This window comes from Pogona vitticeps, chromosome 3 (assembly GCF_051106095.1).
Source record: "Pogona vitticeps strain Pit_001003342236 chromosome 3, PviZW2.1, whole genome shotgun sequence".
NCBI classification, from domain to species: domain Eukaryota; kingdom Metazoa; phylum Chordata; class Lepidosauria; order Squamata; family Agamidae; genus Pogona; species Pogona vitticeps.
In genome coordinates this window covers 138,837,744-138,859,858 of record NC_135785.1, presented here as the reverse complement: position 1 = coordinate 138,859,858, position 22,115 = coordinate 138,837,744, and the positions used below count along the sequence as shown (strand labels likewise).

The window sequence follows — 22,115 nt, the reverse complement described above, 5'->3', positions numbered from 1 at the left end:
TTTTCAAACACTTAATGCTTTACAGTTTCTATAGAGTTTAGAATGCTTCACCCGTGTCCTTCTCCTTGCTTAATGGCTGTTGCTGCAAGAAGAACCTTGGCAAAGAATGAATGTTTATCCTGAACATTTCTGAGAACCAGGAGTTTTTGGCTGAAGCTACCAGACTCCTAGTTGAGTGAATTCTTGTTGAATTCTGGTAGCTATAGTGAAGAAAATCTGAAAATCTCATTCTTCCCAAGCAAAAGTTTAAAAGGCATATTTTTTGAGTCAAATTTATTATCCTCTGACCATCATTAATGTAAACAGAGGTAAAGCCCTACCTGCCATCCTCAAATTCCTGCTGGACATTGGTTGTCCAGCGAGTTCCAACCTTTCACCAGGAAGGTCCCTCTGGATGTTCACCAGCATGTGCTAGCCATATTTCCCTCCCCATCCATACTCCTACCAGATGTGACCAAAGAAACTGCATACCTGTTTATTGAATGAAAAATAACCCATTAACAATGTGGGGTAAAGCAAAATGAGGCAAACTATAGGGCCAATTAGAGGTTGCTGCAAAAATTCCTTCTCAAACCCCATAAGTCACTGCTTAAAATATGTACTGTTAAATGTGCAACTGACTAATAGAATGCCATATAGAGCCAAAAATTTTTCCAGAAAATGGTGGATGGAATATGCTAAGTTGGCCTAAATCCAGTTGCTGGTTCATAGAACATATCGTTAAATCTGCTGCTGAATGGCAAGTCAACAGTTGTTCATTAAATCAATAGTGTTTGTTTGTTTGTTTATTTATTTATTTATATTCCAGCTTTTATTTCACCCATATAGATTAAATGAATCTATTTTGGGCGGCTTACGTTCTGAATATAAAACAAAATAAAACAAACAATATCAGACAACATAGAGATAAGCAAAGACCAAGATGGTAAGACATAAGGAATTAAGAAATGGAAGGGGGGAAGGCCTGCAAGAACCAAGTCTTCAGCTTGTTCTTAAAAACTCCCAGCAAGGATGCCAGGTGAATCACCAGGAACAAGATGTTCCAGAGGCAAGGGGCCACCGCCCAGAAGGCCTGGTTTCTAGTTTTCTCCTTCCGGGCCTCTCTCAGTGGTCAAGCCCCTCAGCTGCCCAGCCTGGCTAGATAAAGTGATACGAGTAGATCTAGGTGGAAGCAGGCACTCTGCCAGGTATCAAAGTCCTAAACCATTTAGGGCTTTATATGTAAGCATTAACACCTTGAAGTCAATGCAGAAACGAAAGGGCAACCAGCCTAAGGGCACCAGAGTGGGGGAAATGTGATTTTTTTTTCATCCCAGGTAATAATCTGGCGGCCGTATTCTGGTCCATTTGTAGTTTCCACATCAATCTCAAGAGCAGCCTCACGTAGAGCACATTACAGTAGTCTAATCTTGAGATTACAAGTGCACGGACCAGAGTGGTGAGCACCCCAAAATCAAGACAGGAGCACAGCTGAGCAATCTGCGGAAGATGTAGATGGGCGGTGAGGACCACAGACGCTACCTGGGACTCCATGGTAAGCGCTGGGTCAAGATGGACCCCCAAGCTGTGGATCACACTCTTTGTAGTGAGAGTCACCCCCCGCAAAAAAAAAATAAAAAAAAATAGAGGGAGCTTCCCAAGCCACTGATAGAAGGGCACTCGCCCTCAAAACCTCTGTCTTGTCCTGGTTCAACCTCAGTCCATTCTCCTGCATCCATTGCAGTACAGCTTCCAGGCAGCGCTCAAGAGACGTAACGGCATCCACTGCTGTTGGAAAAAAGGAGATGTAGAGCTGTGTGTCATCAGCGTACTGATGACATGTAGCCCCACACCCCCAGATGACCCCACCTAGCGGCCTCATGTATATATTAAATAGCATTGGAAAGATGATCTAGCCCTGCGGCACCCTGCACTTGAGGAGCCACGGGACTGATACGCTCTCTCCAAGCTCTCTGGGAATGGTCCTCCAAGAAGGACCGGAGCCAAGCAAGAGTCAGGCCATCGATCCCCAACTCAGAAAACTGGAGGATATCATGGTCAACCGTATCAAAGTCAGCAGAGATATCAAGGAGAAACAACAAGAACATTTTGCCCTTATCAGCTTCCCTCAATAGGTAATCAAGCAGGGTAACTAATGCCATTTCTGTACCATGACATGGCCTGAAGCCCGACTGGAACAGATCCAGGGCATTGGTTTCATCCCGAAGAGCCTGAAGCTGATTGGCCACCAATCAGCAACCTTGCTAAGGAAAGAAACATTGGCGACGGGCCTATAATTGCCAACATTGTTCGCTACCAAGCTCAGTTTCTTCCTAATGGACCTAATTAGTGTCTCCTTGAGGGCAAGGGGAACCCTGTCCTCCTGGAGAGATGCATTAATTATTGCTGTGGCCTATTTGGTTATCACAGGCCTGGCTGGTTTGATTAGCTAGGCAGGGCAAGGGTTAAGGGAGGAGGTGGTGGCATGAGAGCAATCCAGTGCCTTATCAATCTCAAGTGACGTCACTGGCTGAAAGCGAGTAATTCTCACCGGGCAAGATGGTGCGCTGGATGTCTCAGCTCGATCTACTGGTTTCAAATAGGAGGTTAGGTCCTGGCAGATGGCCTCCACTTTAGTTTTTAAAAAATGCTGCAAATTGGTCAGGTGAGGTACTGGGGGAGGCCAATCACTATGACCAATTCTGGATAGATTGCATACTATGCAAAATAATTCCTCCTGCTGGTTGGAAGCTTCGCTTATCCAGACAGTGAAGTAAGCTTTCTTTGCAGCCTTTATCTTAGAAAAGTAAAGGTTAGATGCGATCCTAACAGCTTTTAAGTTATTTTCTGTCAGGTTCCGCCTCCAAATGCTCTCTAGTCTTCTCCTGTTCTGCTTCATAGCTCTCAGGGCACTGGATGAGGTCTGCAACAGAGAGGACATTTATGAGAGATCATGTCTATAGCCCTGGTGGCAGCAGCAAACCAGCCATCAACCAGAGCCTCAGCAGGAGCTCCAATTGGTATCCCTCGCATGGAATCCTGGAATCCTATAGGATCCAGTAGCCTGCAAGGGTGTACCATTAAAATAGGTCCCTGCTCCTTGCCGGGGGGGGGGGGGCATTGTGAGGTTGCATTTTATTAGGTAGTGATCCGACCATGACAAGGGTATAGACACAAGGATTGGGACTTACTATTGGATTCAAGCTTTTAATTAAAGTCCAGGTACATTGAGACTTCTACTTCTCAAACAGGTGGTAAGCCTATGGCTGAGAAGAAGCATCTACAAAACACATCTAGCAGTTTTCAGAATAGTAGTTATGTTAGTCTGTTTCAAGGTGCTCTACATATCTGACAAAGTAGAGAGTATCCACAGGAGCTCATACTGCAATAAATTTGGTAGCTAACAAAAATACAACAAATGATATGATCAGCAAAGGACAAAAGGGACCTCCTCACCACTGCAGGAGTATACCAGACACCTTGCAGTTGTGGACAGGCATATATTGGAACCACAGAACGCAGCATTCACACCATAATCAAAGAACATGAGATACACTGCAGACTAAAACAACCAGAAAAACCAGCAGTAGCTGAACATGCCCTAAAACAAGCTGGACATGAAATTCTTTTTCAAAATACTGAAGTACTGGACAACACCAACAATCATTATGTTATATTGCACAGGGAAGCCATTCAAATCCATAAACACTAACAGAGCTTTCACAAAAAAAGAGGAAGGTCTAAAACTTAATAAGGCCTGGCTCCCAGCACTGGAAAATACACCCTGCAAAAGGTCAATGAACTCTACCCAGCCACAAGGACCAGGGATCATCGCACACAAAAGACCAGCTAAAGACACTCATCAATCACAGTGACAGATAATCTCTCTTATCACAACAATATATCCACAACAAAAACATGCTAATCACCCTATCTCCTGAAAAAGACCAAAGCTGTTCCCACAGCTATAAATACTCAACCACCCAACAAACAGCAACAGAGCATGGACAGAGTTCCTACTCCTGTTCTTCTGAATATGCAGGGCACAGAGACTGGCAAAACATCAGGAAGAACAACCTTCAGAACATGGCCAAAGAGCCCGAAAAACCCACAACAGCAACCATCACAATGGCACTTATTTCTGGCGAATATGGAAATAGATTGTATGACTATAATGCTTAGCTCATTTACCAGGAAGTGAGTCAGTAAAAGCTATATTTAGATAACTCTGCTTAGGATTAACATTTCTGTGAACTGGGAAAAGAAAATGTGTTAAAAATGTGAAGTGGATAGGAAACTTTTGCAGTTATCTTCTGGGAGACAAAACTAATCTAAAAATAAGCTATTGTGATGCTATTCCTTTGTGCTTCCCTTCTCCTTTGTACACTGCTTTTAATGCATTCCCCTTGCGTCCTTCTTACCTTTTGTTCTCTGTTTGTTTATTTGTACTTGTAGTTTTTGTTGTTCTTCTTCTTGCTAAATTGTAGTTAATATCCCCTGTGTGTATCTCCCTTCCCCTTTACACTTTACAGCTATCTGTGTGCCAGTATCAAATACTCTTTGATCTTTCATACTCTTTCTGATCTATTTACGTCGTTTCTGCATTTTTTATCCTAACTTTCAAATTACTTGACCTTTAAGTATTTGACTTATTATAAGCTCCTGTTCTTATACCATTTTATCACTCAGCACTTGATCTTTCAGTTTATCTGTCTGTGATTATAAAAGTCTGTATTCTCTTTTTTAATATATGCCAGTCATGGGTCATTCCAATAATGTAGAGGAGTTCTTGTGACCACTAAGTGGTTAGCAGACAATGAAAAAGAGGGGAAAAGAGTTGGGGAGAATGAGGGATGGTGATGATGATGATGATGATTGAACTACAACTATTAGAATAACCTGCTACCATGGTGGCCAAGTTATTTGGAGAAGTACAATCCAAAACAAAGCTAAACACAAACTGAAACTTTTGTCATTCTGGGTTTTGACTCTTGAAGCTGTGCATAGTCTCAGAGAGGGCATATGTTATCATTTCATTTACTGTTATTTTAAAGAAAAGCCTTACTTTTCATTAGTTCAAAAGCTGTTAGACTCAGTTTTGCTTGGAATATAGTATTTTCCATGTGTGTGTGTTTGCATGGGTAGTTCCCAAAATGTAGAGGATGATTTGGTTAAACATGTATTCTCAGAACATTAGCAGAGTTAGGAGATATTAGTTTGCAAAGACACTATGACACTGAGAGAATAAAATATCAGTGTAGTATATTTACATATACCCTGTTTCCCCGAAAATAAGACCTAACCTGAAAATAAGCCCTAGTATGATTTTTTCAGGATGCTCGTAATATAAGCCCTACCCCAAAAATAAGCCCTAGTTAAGTGAAATCCTGACCTCCACCATTGCGCAGCAACCAGAAGAAGATAACATGACTGTAAAATAAAACATCCCCTGTAAATAAGCCCTAACACGTTTTTTGGAGCAAAAATTAATATAAGACCCTGTCTTATTTTCGGGAAAACACGGTATACAGAGAGTATAGACATTCATCTGGCAACATAACATGACATTATGCAACACATAGCATAGGAAAAAAAAGTGATCTGACTTACAGCAGATAAAATGTCCCCTTTACACATGACTTATATACAGTTCTGGGACCAATCAGAAAATACATTACTTCATTTTCTAGTCACATAAGGTTTCATCATGTGCCACAGCTGTACAACATTAAGTCTCAAACCTTGGTATTGAATACTATCAGTAAAATGACTCAAGCAAAATCAGCCATTTTACTTTCAACTATACAACATTTATATTTCATACATATTCATATCAAAATCTCAACATCTATATCCCTCAGAGTTTTCAAAAAAATCAGGTATCAAATATAACATGTTGCGCCAATCCAGGGAGCGGTCCAGCTGCTGCTTCCCCACTTCCCCATGTAGCTGACTGTTCAACAGCTGAGTAGGGAGACTCCTCATCCTGCCTTTTCACTGGAGTGATTGGCTGTGCAGGCAGATGTGGATCAGCCAAGACTGGTGCAATGACAACAACACCAGCCACACATGTCAAGCAGTAAGTGAACCTGCCAGTTTGGGGGGTGGGGGAGGGTCTGGTTTACCCAGGCACCCATGATGCTGATATTCATATTCATATCCCCAGGGAGATGAATACAAATATCCCACGTCTAGTTCCAATCATATTATCACCTGCCCTCTATGTAAACATATATGTCACATATATGTCACTACATATACATGCCAAGAAAATATACATTTAATCTGTAACTGTGGCATGCTATAATGTAATGTTTAGTTTGTATTTCAAGAAAGGAAAATCAATAGAAGCAAAATAAACCAGGATTTCTTGCTCTTAAATGCACACATTATTTGAAAGATAAACAGGGAATACACTTGTGAAATATTCAGACCAGCCGAGGAATGATGGGCCTAAAACCCTAAAGAAAGCATGAGCCCTTGAAAAAAGAATATAAATAGGAAGAAAGAGAAACTGGCCAGATTTTCTTTACTTTATATCCTTTCCCAGATATGTTAATCAGAAGTAGTGGGAGAGGCATTTATTCCAGGGGTGCAAGCCTTTACATCAGTTGAACACTTCAGTACTTAGAGAAGTATAGTAGATCTCCCAGCAAAACAGCTGTGCACACATGGTGGCTCTGTAGAGGAAGACAGTTATTATCAGGTTAATCCAAAAACATGGGTTGCTGAAAATGCAGAAAACCTGAATCAGCCCAATCAGAAACAAAACTGAGGCAATTTGGACTGACATGGATCAGATCCAAATCAGATTAAGTCAGTCCTAACAGATTCAGATTAGTCCAAATGTCTTCAAACCAGTTAGAGATTTTAAAGAGTTAAAAAAAAAAAAGAAAGCTGGTTTCCAAAATACTGCAAAACAATTCCATATAAAGAAATCCTCAGAGTGGGAATGGGAAATGGAGCTGAAGTTTGCTAATTGACAACTACCTTCCACAGTGGAAGCAGCATTCTATACTCACAGGACTGTGGAGAGGTACATTTCCAGAAGAGTTCTAGTCGAATCTGGTGGTTTAGAGCTTAATGTAGCATCCCCCTTTCCTTCCTTCCTTCCTTCCTCCCACCAATATTTGTTCCTAAACTTTTCCAAATCCAGTCTCATCTAGAGATGGGCATGAAGAGGAGGGGGGGGGAGGTAATTTGCTGTGAGTCATAATTTGTCAAAGTCCATGAAACATGAATCAAAAATTTACTTAATAGAGAACAAAATATAAAAAGTAAGCAAAAATTAGAGGAACTAGGGGTGGCAAAAGACTGGTGGTCACTGAATAAATTAGAATCAAGATATAGAAAAGATAGAAATGTGTGTTTTTTGAAGGTGAAGTACAGGTAGATAAACTCTGGATCTATTGTGACGGGAAAATAATAAAGAAAATGTATACATATTCATTGGAATATGAATTGGAGGATGAGAGGGTAAAGGAGACAATGATAAAATGGGCAAGGGATTTCGGCTATAATATTGACACTGATCACTGGACGATGATGTGGAAAGACTGTTATAAAATGATCAAGCCAGTAAATTTAAGAGAAAATATCCTCAAAATGTTTTATAGATGGCATTATACTTCTATAAAACTGGCAAAAATGTCAGAAGGTAGCAGTAATATCTGTTGGAAATGTCAAAAAAATGTGGGAACTTATTATCATATGTGGTGGTCATGTGAAAAAGCCAGGGTTTATTGGTTACAGTTGTGGGAAATGATAAAAGGAATTATTCAAAAGAAATTAAATTTTAAACCTGAAATAGCATTATTAAACATTATGCCAGAAATTACTGACAAGAAAATTAAATATTGTTTGATGTATATATTGATAGCAGCTAGGTCACTCTGGGCCCAAAAAAGGAAAAGTGAAGACGTACCTACAATGGAGGGGCTCCTGAAGAAGCTGTTGGACATTATAGAACTGGATTCACTATCAGAAGTGCTACGAGATCAACCAAGAGACTATGCAAAACAAAGTTGGAACTTAATACATGCTTGGGCCCAGGGTCAGACTTGAAGACAGGGCAAAATGATTGATGGGCTTTGTCTTTTTTTAGTTTTTCTTTTTTCTTTTTTTCAATGCTCTCTGGAGTTTGGGAAAGCTGGAATGTAATGAGGTCTGAATCCCTGTCCTCAAAGGGGGGGGGGAGGGTTTGGGGTATCTGTACTGCATTTTAGATATGTGTTTGTAGTTGAAATAAAATTATTTTTTTTTAAATTACATTTTTCCCATCTAATCAACAAAGCAATTTATTGATTTGCCAAGACTTTAAAATCCTGTAAAATGGTCCCCAGGCACACAGGGACACCAAAATCACAGAGAAGCTTCCTCTGACTCCTCTCTGACTCCTCTCATGTTGGTAAAGACTTGAGTTTCAGACATCCAAGTTATAGAGTCACAAAGTGAGTCATCCCCAGGAAATTGCTCTTTAGCAGCTGGCTTGGGGAAAACCCAATCTTCACCATACTTGGAGAGATTGCAGAAGAGAATTGGGGGAATCTTCTCTGTGATTTTGGTGTCTCTAGGTGCTTTCCCAGAGGGGCCTCTTTATAGAAGAAAACACTTTCTCATGGCATCAGAAGAATCTGAATGTGTTGAGTCCTTAACAGGACTGGGAGCATTCCCAGATTATTCCAGAGACCTATGATTTATGTTCCAAGAAGGAACTGCATTTTGTAATGCCATATGCTTTAGTTCCTCCAGATAGTGTGTTTATTACCTGCTTCTCTTTGGGTAATGAGTCTGTTACCTATCTCACTTTTTTTGTCCAAAATGGTGGTTCTGGCCAAGATGTCAACTGGGATGTCCAAGAAATAGCTCCTCGGATTCAGAACACAAAATGCTTATTAACACACCTCTGAATGTTAGTAGGCCACACTTCTGTAGCACATATATATCTGTATATGGTTGGTTAAGTTCCATTGACTGACCAGATTTTTCATGAAGAGTTTGTTCTGCTATATCAAACCACCTTTCAGCTTATGTTTTTGTTTAAGTTACAGAAACATATGCAGTCTTTGGCTGCCAAAACTGCCTTTTTGTCCCTAGAAACCCTGTGCCACCATTTCCATCTTGTACACTGACACTTCAGATTAATTGCCAGCCTCTCCCCTGCTGAACTCAGCCAGCGAGCCACTTATGACTCCAGCAGATGTTTCTGCACTTCTAGCAAGCTAAAAAGTTTACTTTCCCTCCTCCTTTTGCACTGGCAAATTATCTTCACTGCAGCAAAGTTTAAAATTTGTACTTTAAAAAAAACATGAAAAGACAACCTGTGGAAAAGAAAGGATAGCTTGATCAGAACCCTTATAATGCTAACCCTCACACAAACACCAATTTTTCTTGAATATAAAGAGACAAATTGCTACAAGAAGAAAAAGCACAACAAGCATTGTATAGTTCAGTTGCAAGCATAAACATTTGATGAGTTGTTCTGAACTTCTTATCCACAGATTGCATTAGAACTTTACTTGGCAAACTTGAATGTTTTTTAAAAAATGATTTTAAAAAAAACAACCTCAGTTGAATCTTGGACTTAGTGTTTAGGCTTCCCAAATACCTGCTGCCACCACTGCTTTCAATGGTAGGGAAGAACGAGGAAAAAGAATGAAGTTCTGCTCCCAAGGGTATGTGCCACCCTGCTTCTATAAGCACTGAAGAATGCCCCTCCCTTTAGGGGTGCCTGGTACTAGGGAATTGTTATGTTTCCCCAGATATATAGCCAGGGAGACTAATTTCAGGTAAAACAAAGCTGAATGAGAAGAAAGTGTGTCTCTTATTTGTGAGGTGACTTCAACACATGTCACCCTACCTTTCCTACAGTCAGCTGGCACCACAAGTTCACTGGCTAAGCCTGAAGATGTTTTGGTGGATATAGTATTTAGGCAACATTGCTACACAAAATACTCACAAGCAAGGGACTAGAACTGGGGTGACAACCAGACACTTGTGTACAGGGATTGTTGTATTATTTCACACAAACCAGGTAAAGTTCCAGTGTCAGGTGTCTTGAGCTTATTTGTTATACAAGCCTTAAAGCAGCTATGTTGATTATGATGAAAAAATTCTCTTTGTAGACTTGTGCTGCAATTTTCATAGAAATATTTTAGGCCTAGAAAAAACTCCATCAATCCAATTTATACTGCAGGTAATTCAAACAGGATGTGAACAGATTTGGAATCACATATTATTTGGAGTTTTAGACAGATTTGTCTTATAGTCCTTTCTTGGGTTGTGAATCTAGGCGCTTCATGCTCTCACAGCTTTCTACATGATTTTCTGCTTTTTCCTTTTCTTTTCTGAGATGTCATGACCAGAAAAATGCCCTCAATTTCTTTTTGTGCAATCCTGCACATTCCTTAGGTGGACTAGATTCTTTATCAGAACCTAGATAAACCTTACCTATTGATTCCTGTGCTACTTGTGTCTGAAATATTATCCTCAGTATCTTTGTATCTTTGTTACTGTTGTCAATCTCAGGCTCCTACACTGATCAATTTCAAATGGTAATTGATCAGTATAAAGTCCTGAAATTAACAAGCACAACAAAGAGAGTTAAAGTTCCTGAGGTAGTTAATACTTCACCCACAAGCAACAAGGACTGTCAAATGTAGCTTGCTTAAGAAATTGATGAGAAGGGGAAAAGAAAAGAAAAATGAGTGCTCAAGATTTCTTCTGATCTCTCTCTTTGTTGGATTCTCTGCTTTGTCAAAAATTGTCAGGATCCAAACAAATAATTGCTGTATACTCAGTACAGTTCTGCTGACCCAGAAGCAGTTAGTTCCAGTCTCCATCTCCACATTCATCTTCTGCATCTCTGTAAAACTAGAAAGGCCTAGCCCTGCAATCTCAGTTTTTGGCCTTGAACTCTCATGGACTGGATGCTGATGAACTAGGACCACCACTTCCTCGATGAAATTTGGTGCTAAACCCATCTGGTTTCTTTAATCAAGAATAAGGTGGAGAATTTCAAGAAGACCCATGTCCATAGCTCTAATCAGTCTGTGGCAGAGTCAAGTTAAAGACAGAAAATAAAAACCAGTTGGCAAATTGTCTAACACCCATTATATCACCAATATATTTTCCCCAACCCCTCTGTGCAAATTTAGAGTCATATTTAATATGTTTGAGTTAAATCTCTGCTTAAACCAAAATGCAGTGCAGACCTGCCATCATCTTCCTCATGACATAACTAGGGACACTAACGGGATCTGAACACCTCTTTAAAGTCTATGTTCTGCAATACCAAAACCATAATGATCAGACCTTTGAAGAAGATCTTCATATTCAAGCAAACATTTTTTTTAAAAAAATGTAAGCAAATTTTTATCACTCCACAGCAAAAAAGATGTTTCTTGTTCAAGGACCACTGTATAATCCACTGAATATCCCATGACAATGTTAGAATAATACAATGATTCAATTTCATAGCAGCTATAACAGTTCTTCCAGAAAAGTATATAACTAGAATCCCAGAAGCTTGGTGAATTAAAAATATAGTTCCCTCAGGAAAATAACCTTTGTACAATCATGTTAGAATAATTTCTAAATTGTGGTAATTTCTTTATCTCATGGGGTATTCAGTTGGAGTCATTGAATTTACCCCTTGGCTACCTTGAAAGCTTATTTTTCATTCACTGCTATCCAAAATGGAAACCTCAACAGAATCAATTATTACACTTTTAAATTCTCTTCTCTTTTCATTTTTCTCTTTGTTCCCCCCCTCACTTTCAGAGAAAGAAGGGTCTCAGACCAGCAACTGGCTACAAGCTGAACTAACAACATTATAGTCAGCATCTAAAGAGTAATTTCCTGACTCATATTTATGAAAGAAGCTACTTACTTGTCCATCAGTCAGTCCTGTGCAAATATACAAGAATAAAAGGAGTGCACTACCCCCACATTCTCTTTAAATGGACTATAAAATGGCCAGGTATGACTAGTGATTTTTTTGATAATCTGCTCATAGGAAAACACATGAACTTCTGTCTTAAATGCCACATCCTTCCTGTGTACAGAAGAGGAGTGGGGATATTTTCCCCATCACCACTATTGCTAGATTTTATTATAGCACTTGTAAACAAGCTGTCTGTTTCAGCCAAATATCTATTTTATTTGTTATATAACATCCATTTCTTAGATAAATTCCTAAGGTTTATGTTGTGGCAAAACCAGCCTGGGCTATTTTGTCTGGGGGCAATTGTAGCATTAATATGAAAAGTCATAAGACACTGAATGACTGATGTGTCTATAATATGAAAAGCATGTGTAAGAGACTTTAGGATGGCATGTTTCTGGTTTCCTGTGAGAAACAGTTGGACATTTCACCTTTGTCTCATAATCCTGTGTATAAACTGAGACCTGCAAGGATGGCAATATTTGACCCATAGACATAATCTGGCTTGCACTTCTTTCCTCCCTTCAATCTTGCCAGATGAACTGGGATGGTGGGGGAAGGAGAGAGATTTTCATATTCACATCTAGCCACATCAGAAAAAATAATAAGATCCCCCACATCCTCCTCCAATAACTGGAAAGGTAAGCTGGAGGAAGGCTGCAGCCCATAGACTGGGATATGAGGAACCTCACACCCAACATTTGGGGGGCACCTTCTACCACGATCACAGGCCATCACTTCCCCAGGATTTCTTTGGGATAATTCTGTTCACTTGTACATGTGCTTTTTTCATGAAGACACAGAGACATCTGGATCTCTCTCTGTGTGGAGAAAGTGTACATGATCATCATGGGTTTGCTCTCATCTAGCTGACTAGAATGTTCCTGAGGTGACAATCCAGGTCACAGGACCAAAACTATCTCCCTGCATCTGTTCTCATGTAGTCTGCATCTCCACCTTCAGAGAATGAATCTAGATGCAGATGATGCAGCTACAACACCAAGTTTTTGTTCTTCAATGCGGTTTTCCTCCTTCACTTCCCTCCTATTTTCTGCAGCTTTCAGCAGGTTAAAGAAAGTGCAAAAGAAGGGGATTATTCTCTGACTTGTCTGACTTGCCAGATTGAACCAAAATGTTTGGTCTCTGTAGCGATCATCTTGCTTTGGCTCAGGTAGAAGATTATTTACATGTACCAATGAGAGCTGTTGGGAGGCAGAGCCAGAGAAGCTAGAAGGGGAGGGGTGAGTCAGAGTCTAGTTAGTTCAGTATAGACAAGAGTTTTGAGGGGAGATAGTTTGGGTTTGAGACAGAGAGTGAATTTTAGAAGTGACTAGTCAGAGCGTTATCTGTATTAGTTACGATAGAAACGGTAAAAGGAAACTACTGAAGCTTTGTGTAACTTTAAGAATGTGCTTAAGAATTATTCCTCAAACAACTTGTAATCAAAAAACCTGTTCTTATTTCAAAGTTAAGTACTGAATGGACCTCAGTCTTTCATTGGAAATGAGGCCCGGGAAGGTTCATGAGGCCAGGTAAGGCTGGGAAATAGGAAATCAAAACGAAAGCCTCCGCCCAAGAAGAAGATGACAGGGACACTTGAGACACAGTTTACTTGCCCCTTCTCTAACCATGAAAAATCCTGTGAAATTAAAATGGATACTGGAGTGATACCATGTACTGTGTGTCTGGAAGAATTTCAAACCCCAATAACATATCTTTCAGAACCAGCGGATGTTTACAGCAATTGGATAGATGCTTGTGAGGCAGCCAATCAGTAGCAGCAACCAAAGAGGAACTTGCCAGAAACTAACAATGTTTCTGAACTTGGGCTGGGCTGGATTGGATTGGATCGGGGTTGTCTGTTATGTCTTGCATTGCTACAGAATGTGCTGAAGTTACAACTGGAGTGGCTGGAAAATTGTGGCTCTTATTGTCCACCCCCCAACCAATAATCCTGTCCTTTTATGTGAATATTGTTGGATTGTACCTCTAAAACTATCATTTGAACCTCCAAGAAAGAGAAAGGCAAGCACTTTTATAAAGAGCCTGGCCACTGGACATCTTAGTGTCAGTGACTGCTTTGATCACAGTCCTATCAAGGATCCCTCAGTTTATACAATGGTCTTCAATGAAAGCTTCTTTGTATCTTGATACCTGCTGGTATTACTTGGGAGTGCTATGCTCCTTGTGCCCATGGTTAAACTGCCTTGTTTAGCTAGCAACCCTACACAGTTGATAACAAATAATTTTCTTCTGGTTTCATGGCGTAGTATTTTAGCATCTGGTTGAGTACTGGACTGGAGCATTATGGTAACTTCCTTTGATAAGTTGTTTGCCATTAGAAAGGATCATAGTGGCTTCTGTTTTTATTTCCGCACCTCCAGGAGAATGTCTTACAGCTCATTTCCTGTCAACAGTTATTTTTCTGTGCCCATTTGTGCATTGGACTCTTCTCCATTTTCTTGGTACTTGGCAAGCAGAACTCTTTCCCACAGATTAGTTTGGAGAAACCTGAGTTTGCCTGTGTATAAAAACCATGGATCCACCAATATGGTGCAAAAAATTCTCAACAGTTTGATTTTACAATTTCAGATAGAAAGTTTATAACCTTTGAAGGAAGTGTAGCTTTAATGTACTTATTTGAAAGTCAACTTAGTTGCCAATAATATGAATTGCATTTCTGAGACTCGATCCTCTGCACAACTGAGTGAAGGATGTTGAAGTTTCTAACACAGCACAAAACTTTCATTCAGGCTTCATGCCTGGCTGAGAAGTTGTGTCATCTTCTGACAAATAGGTGGTGGAATAATGTGCACATGTGGAATTGAACAATATGTTGTACTAAATCCCTGCCTTCTCTCCCTTTCAATTTGCCTTTGACTCCTCTTCAGTGTATTTCTAGATGTGTCGTGAGCAGTGTGCTTGCTAGAACTGTTCACTCAATTGCCAGTTTGACTCCTTTTCTCTTACTTTCTTTCTGGTGGTCCAATGATATGTAGTTCCAGACAACTCCCACACATGTGATTGGCCACAGAGAGGCAAGTAGTGGGAGAGCTACACTTCAGAGCAAGAGGTGGGGTGGGAGTTTCCTTCTGAATCTGGTAATCAGGAATGGGGAAACATTTGGCCCCTTCCCTGCTTGGCAGTGAGGACGCCTTTTAAAATCTGAACCAAAAGGAATTCTATGTTCTTTTTGTGATTGATGTGCATCTCCTTATATGTAAATAGTATCTGAGATAACAGAAACTCACCTCTTGATTTTATGTATTTGAGGAGCTTCTGAAGTAATTAACATGCCTTTTAAATAAATGCTATATTAGAAAAGCATAGGAAATATAGTTGGTAAAGAGGTGTCAGCTGGTGTCAGCGAGGTAAAGGGTGTGTTGGGATACCTTCGTGAGCTCTGTGTTTGGTGAAACAAGCAGGTCACTATCTTGTAAATGTAAGTCACTATCTTGGGACATTTTGATAGGTTCACAAAGCACCTTCTCTAGAGTTTGGACTTCCATGAACAACAAGGTAGCTACCACCCATTCCAAAGGAAACTGGGCACAGAGAAGTTTTTATTGCTTGCAGTTATCAAATGTAGAAATTTCCACAATATCTGTGAGAAAATCTGTGAGAAAATCCTGAGAGAAAATACTTAGAAAGTGCAATGTGTTATTTATTCATTCAGTGCCATGTCTAGTTCTAATTCTCCCAGGCCAGTTCTTTGAAGGAAAGCCATATAAACCTATCCTTTGTTGATAACACTGACCATAAAGGACTTGAACAGACTTTAGTCTCCATATTAGCAAATAATACAACACAAGCTCATAATTCAGCTCCAGAACCCACAACACAAACAATCAAAATACAAGGACAGAACTGGGCTAACCATATTGATTCATTTGCAATTATGTTCAGTATGGCCAGAGTTCTGCTGCAGTAGGAGTGGGTATGGCAAAATAACAAAATGCTTAAACTCTTGGCTTCCTCTACCATTCCACAAGCCAGCAAAGTCTGTTCCAAGAATAACAATGACAGACATGCCAATACTGGTGCTGATTCAATGGCCTTCACAGACTGCAGTCATGGGAAGAGTGCTGGCTGGAAAACAAAGAGACTGTCCAACCAAAAGACCCACAAACAGGTCATTTCCACAGTTGTTGAAACTGATTCTGAGCAATAATGGTCTTGTATGACATTGTAACTCAACTTTACTAATCCCATAGTGTGACCACCTCTTCCATTCCCAGATTTCAGATGGCAAACCAGCTCTTTGATGAATTATTTGGCTGAAACCCTTAACTCTAAATCATCAAATTAAATGAACAGCAATTAGCATGAACCTAGCTTGAACATAGAGAGTATGGCTTGATAAGAAGCTGACGGCATATACCAAGATCCAGGTCTATAGAACCAGTGTCCTGAGCACACTCCTGTACTGCAGCGGGTCCTGGACCCTTTGTGCACGGCAGGAGAGGAAGCTGAAAACCTTCCATGTGTGTTGCCTCCAACAGATTTTTGGTATAACCTGGCAGGACAAAGTTCCAAATAGAGTAGTCCTAGAACGAGCTGGATTTTTCAGCATGTATTCATTACTGAAACAGCGCCGTCTACATTGGCTTGGGCATGTTGTGAGAATGGCTGATGGTCGGATTCCAAAAGATCTCCTGTATGGAGAATTAGTGCAGGGAAATCTCCCCAGGGGGAGACCACAGGTGCAATACAAGGACATCTGCAAGCGGGATCTGAAGGCCTTAGGAATGGACCTCAACAGATGGGAAACCCTGACATCTGAGCGTTCAGCTTGGAGGCAGGCGGTGCATCATGGCCTCTCCCAATTTGAAGAGACACTTGTACAGCAGGCCAAGGCAAAGAGGCAGTCACAAAAGCAGCAAAACCAGGGAGCTGGACAGGGGACAGATGGTATTTGTCTTCAGTGTGGAAGGGATTGCCACTCTCAAATTGGCCTCCTCAGCCACACCAGACGCTGTTCCAAGACCTCCGTACAGAGCACAATACCATAGTCTCTCAAGACTGAAGGATGCCTACATAACTCATCTGGACACAGAGTACTTGCAGGAAGAAGATCTTTTATTGGAACAACACATCTTAACAAGCCAACATGGCTTAACCATTAATATATGCACTTGTAGGGCACCAAGACATTACCTTCACTCCCAAACAAGGATAACAACTTCACAACAGTCTTTTACTGAGAGGAGTGGAGCCCAGTCTACTCAACTAATTCTTGAACCCTTTGTAGATGGGTTAAACATGGAGCACTGCAGGCACTCAAATATCCCTGGAGTAGTGTAGCATGGGCTCCTTCCCCAGCAAACCTTCTACTGTGGTGCCTCGCATGACGACATTAATTCGTTCTGAAAAAATCACTGTCAAACGAATACATCGTCATGCGATTTTTAAAAGCCCATAGAAATGCATTAGAACCCAATTAATGCATTCCTAGGGGCTTAAAAATCACCATCCAGCGAAGATTCTCCATAGCGCCGCCATTTTCACTGCCCGTGCAGCGAGGAATCCGTGCCAGAAAACAGCAGGCGGCCATGTTTTTCACCCAGCAGCCATTTTGAAACCGCCGATCAGCTGGCCGAAAATCATCGCTTTGTGATAATCGATTAGTGAAACAGGGGACCGATCATCGCAAAGCGAAATTCCCCCATAGGGAACATCGTTTTGCAATCGCTTTTGCAATCGCAAAATCTTCATCGTGATGTGATTTCGTCATCAAACAGAGCGCTCGTAATGCGAGGCACCAATGTATAATCACTTCTGGGGGCAACTGCTCGATATGTGTTTTACTCCTTCTGGGAAATATGGCAAAAGTCTATCATGACATGACTGGGCTTGTCGGAGTAATGAGGTGTTGAGAGAAGTGAGACAAGAGGAGGGCTGGCTAAGAGATACTGGGTATGCTAACTGAGAGGTCCTTGCTGTGGGGCAATTTGCCCCTGCTGCTTCCTCTGCCAGCAGTGCACCCATCACTATTTCTCCAGGCTTCTTGCCTCACCTGAGAACAGGGGAATTCCTAGGGCTCTGGGAAGTCCTGGGTTTTACTTCGAGTCAGCGGACCCCCAGGAGAAGAAGTTTTCAACAGGAGAGTGGACTTGCAGCAGGCAGGGCTTTGAAACTTCCGAAGTTCAAACCTGCAAATCTGTTTTCGTGAGAGTTATTCCTTCCTATCAAGCAACTGACTTGACAGGGCACCATCATGGTGAGTAGCTGCCCGGAGAGAGGGGAGGTATGAAGATTTACAATCTGACTGCATCACATTTGAGAGAATGGAAAACAAAACTAGCTAAAGACTTCAATGGAGATTTCCCTCTCTCAGCCCCTGTCCTCCAATGAGTGGAAAAATTGATATACTATAAATTACGAGCTTAAGAAGTCCGGATAACTTTAACCTAAGTGATTCTGCATTGAGCTGGAAGAGGTGGATTATAAATCAAACTTATCTTTATCATGGTTGGATTTACGACTGGAGTTGTTTTCGTAGGAGTCTGAGTTCAGGCTGGTCTAAATAATTCTTGAGTTTTTGGCTCCGGACTGGGGGAAAAACAAACTAAAGTTGATTGGGTGTGCCACAGGAAAACCAGAAGAAACTTTTCTCTTGGCAGTAAAAGCATCTTGATATATGAAAGCCACATCCAGGAGATAGTGTGATTCATCATTAAATCTACAATGGAAGATTACTCCAAGAACTATATTCAATAAGTACAATTGAACATTATTAGTCAAATTAAGGCCCAGATCTCAGAACTCAAGGTGATATTTTCTGGATTGTATCCCAAGGAAGAGAATAGTGAGACCGAAGACCAACCAACTGAAGAAGTGGCACTATCAGAAACAAAGACTTTTTTCTTAGCAGGATGAAATGCTGAAAAAGGAGAGTAAAAAAAGTCTGCATAAAAGGGAGGGGCAGGTGGATGAGTGGGGATAGTACATTAATATTACTCTGATGGGAAAGAATGTAAAGGAGGAGGAATACATGAAGGTGGAGCTGCATGGGGGACAAATTTCTGACCATAGATTAGACATATTTGAATGGCTCTGAAGGCAAGACATTAATTATACTGGGATAAAATTAGCAAACCGGAGAGAAAATGGTTTAAAGACATTTTACAGATGGCATTTTAAAACTGGTAAAAAGGAGGCAAGAGACTAATTTCAGATTTATGATACTGTAAGAAATCTGGAATTCCTGGTCTATATACGGAGCAGATAAGCACAATTATTTGGATTTTAATGATAGACAAGCACATTTAATTATGAATTGAGAAATGTTTATGATTAATATATTAGATGTTATTGATTCTAAGGCACTCATATAGAGATATTAAACATATGTGAATTATGATATGATAACGTAGATAAGGTTAGATATATTTTAATTTATTTTTAATTTTACCTCTATTTCATGTAGAGTACATCCATAATTTTAAATTGTGCAATGCTCAGTCAATTAGGAAAGATTGCAATGGTAAATTGCTGCCAATTAAGGGCTTCCTTTGATGATTTTGGGTGCACCTGAGTTTGTCTCCTCTACTTTTTTAAAACTGTTCAAATGTCCCTAGACTCCTCAGGCTCAGGAAAAAATGCTCTGAAAGTTGAGCCTCATCAGTGAAGCATGTCTTGCTCACCTCTGTGTCCACAATATTGATTCTGTGCCCAATTCTAATCTTTCTTTTGTCGCTTATATCATTAAAGTTAACTCCTTATCAATTATTTCCCTAACTAGTTAACTAAAGAATGCTCTTTGTTCATTAGCATCCTGTAGTTCTGATGAATGCTCGGCATAGCTAGAAATAAATTGGAAAAAGCTGTTAGTTCCACACAGGTTTCAGGCCAATGGATGCTGGTGTTCAACAGTTCTTTCATAAAGTGATTATTTTCTAGTTATTACAAAGTACCAAAACAATGTTAAGTAGGTGGAAATGTAAGCTGGAGCTGATGTAAATTCAAATTGTAATCCAGTCATCTCTGTATTTTGCCACAAAGAAGCATCAACTCCTTTGATATCCAAGAGGTAACAAGAATATACAGTGGTGTCTCGCTTAACGACGATAATCCGTTCCAGGAAAATCACCATTAAGTGAAAACATTGTAAAGCGAAATAAAATAAACCACTGAAACGCATTGAAACCAGTTCAATGCGTTCCAATGGGGTAAAAACTCACCGTCCAGCGAAGATCCTTCATACGGCGGCCATTTTCGCTGCCTGTATAGCAAGGAATCCGTCCCTAAACACAGAGGGGAGCCATTTTAATTACCCAGTGGCCATTTTGAAACCATGTGACCACGGAAGATTGTCTTCGGACAAAACGCTGGCTCTATGGCTTGGAAACAGGGATGAGCACTGCCCCCTAGAGTTGAACACGACTGGACAAAAATTATTAAGGGGAACCTTTACCTTTACCACCCAGAACAGGCAGTCTCTCTGTTTTAAAAAAGAAAGTCAAAAATCCAAAATAAAAAAAGCCAAAAAAACCAGTCCATACAGTACAATACCAGGCAGTACCAGGCAGTAACAGGCAGTCCAAAGTCTCTGTATCCACTCACTTGACCTCTGGGACAAATGAGGTAGCAGACAAGTAGCCTCTTCGCTGGCCAATGCTTTTTTTTGTTCGTACGTCGAAGCTCCACTCACAAGTTGAAGCAGAATTTTGCAAACAGAGCTGTTCGTAAGTCAAAATGTTTGTAAGTAGGGATGTTCGTAAGTCGAAGCACCACTGGATTACTGAAAGAGAAACAGCCAGCCCTCACAGTAACATGAGAAGAATAAGCATAAAGAGCACTTCCTTAAGATTTTCTTAAAGACAATACATGGCAAAATTGGCAAGAAGTGTGAAGATATTTCATAAGACATGCAGTTCAGATGAGGTTTTGAAACCAGAGTAGCAAGATAGCCTACATGTACTTGGAGAAAGACTTGAACATGGATATGTGTGTTTGCTTTATTGCCTATGAGAAAGCCCCAAAGTCCAGTATGGCACATTGCTGGAGTTGTTGGCAAACAATGGTCTTGATGTAAGAAACACCTGTATAATTTTTGGTGCTGTTGCTATCATAGGCAGCCTGTATAACCAACAAAAAGTTACAATGTAGGGTGAACTTCCAGTGACAGAGGACATTGAACTATGAAGAGAAGTATGACTAGTATGTGAGAGAGTTGCGGTATTACCAGGATGCACCAGGTGGCACTAACCAAAAGAACTTCCCTGAGAGATGAAGACACCAAGCAATAAGCAGTGTTGATAGCAGAATAGTTGTATTATTTACAGTATATATACATACATGTACAGCTTAGTCCTTGTTTCCAGTCCCGAAGTCATACACAGCAGTTTCCACAGAGTTCAAGGCATAAATCAGAGTCAAAGTCCTTGTAAATTAGTTCAGCAGTCAAATACCATATGTTCAGTCCAGTAGCCAGAGTTCCTCTTCCAATATACAGCACAAAGACACGGCTTCTTCCAGGATACTCCAGCACAGCAACACGACAACAGCACTCCATGACACCAACCAACCCACAGAGTGTGTGAGCTAGGTCTGCTAGCTTTATCCCAGGGTTAGCCAATCCTGGGATTGCTCTCTCAGCTTTTAACAATTAACTCAGCTGGATAAATTCTAGCTTTACTTCTCTCTTTAACACTGATTCTGATAAATACTTATTGTTTAGTACAAAACTGTATTTAACAATTCCACCAGGTTTAGCTCAAACCTGTCAGTATGTATTCTGCCAGTACTGCTTTTCAATTTGTACTCCAAGATTTTTTTGAGAAAAGCACTTGCTGATTCTACTCAAGGTATTGTCAATGCAGACATTATTAGCCAACACCTACCAAAAAACCAAACCAGAACTCTTATTGCTAATTGACAATTTCCATTGTCTGCAAAGATTACTGAATGAAGTCAATGAATTTATATCACATAATAAAAAGGAATGTTAACAAAAGAGCAGTGATATCAACACAATTAAAGATTTTTAAAAGTGAATGTGTTGAATGTATTGGCAAACAGTGATATAGAAATTCTTGATACCTTGAAATTTGGTTGAATGAAGAGTGAGATCAGAATACAGATGACTCACACCTGCTTTATTAAGATGAAGAATTTATTATGCAACAAAAATGTAACATTGACTTTAAGTGTGCATGTTGTATGGTGCTCTGTAGTAGGATCTAGGGAT

The 22,115-nt window shown here is 40.3% G+C and overlaps 1 pseudogene across 1 annotated transcript; it reads left to right on the top strand.

The window, feature by feature from the left end:
• Window positions 1-1,958: 1,958 nt before the first annotated feature.
• Window positions 1,959-21,866, top strand: LOC110070231 (transcription elongation factor 1 homolog pseudogene; annotated as a pseudogene). Its single transcript, XR_013542909.1, has 2 exons — window positions 1,959-2,051; window positions 13,456-21,866. The product of XR_013542909.1 is annotated as a transcription elongation factor 1 homolog pseudogene (transcript).
• The last annotated feature ends 249 nt before the right edge of the window (window positions 21,867-22,115 follow it).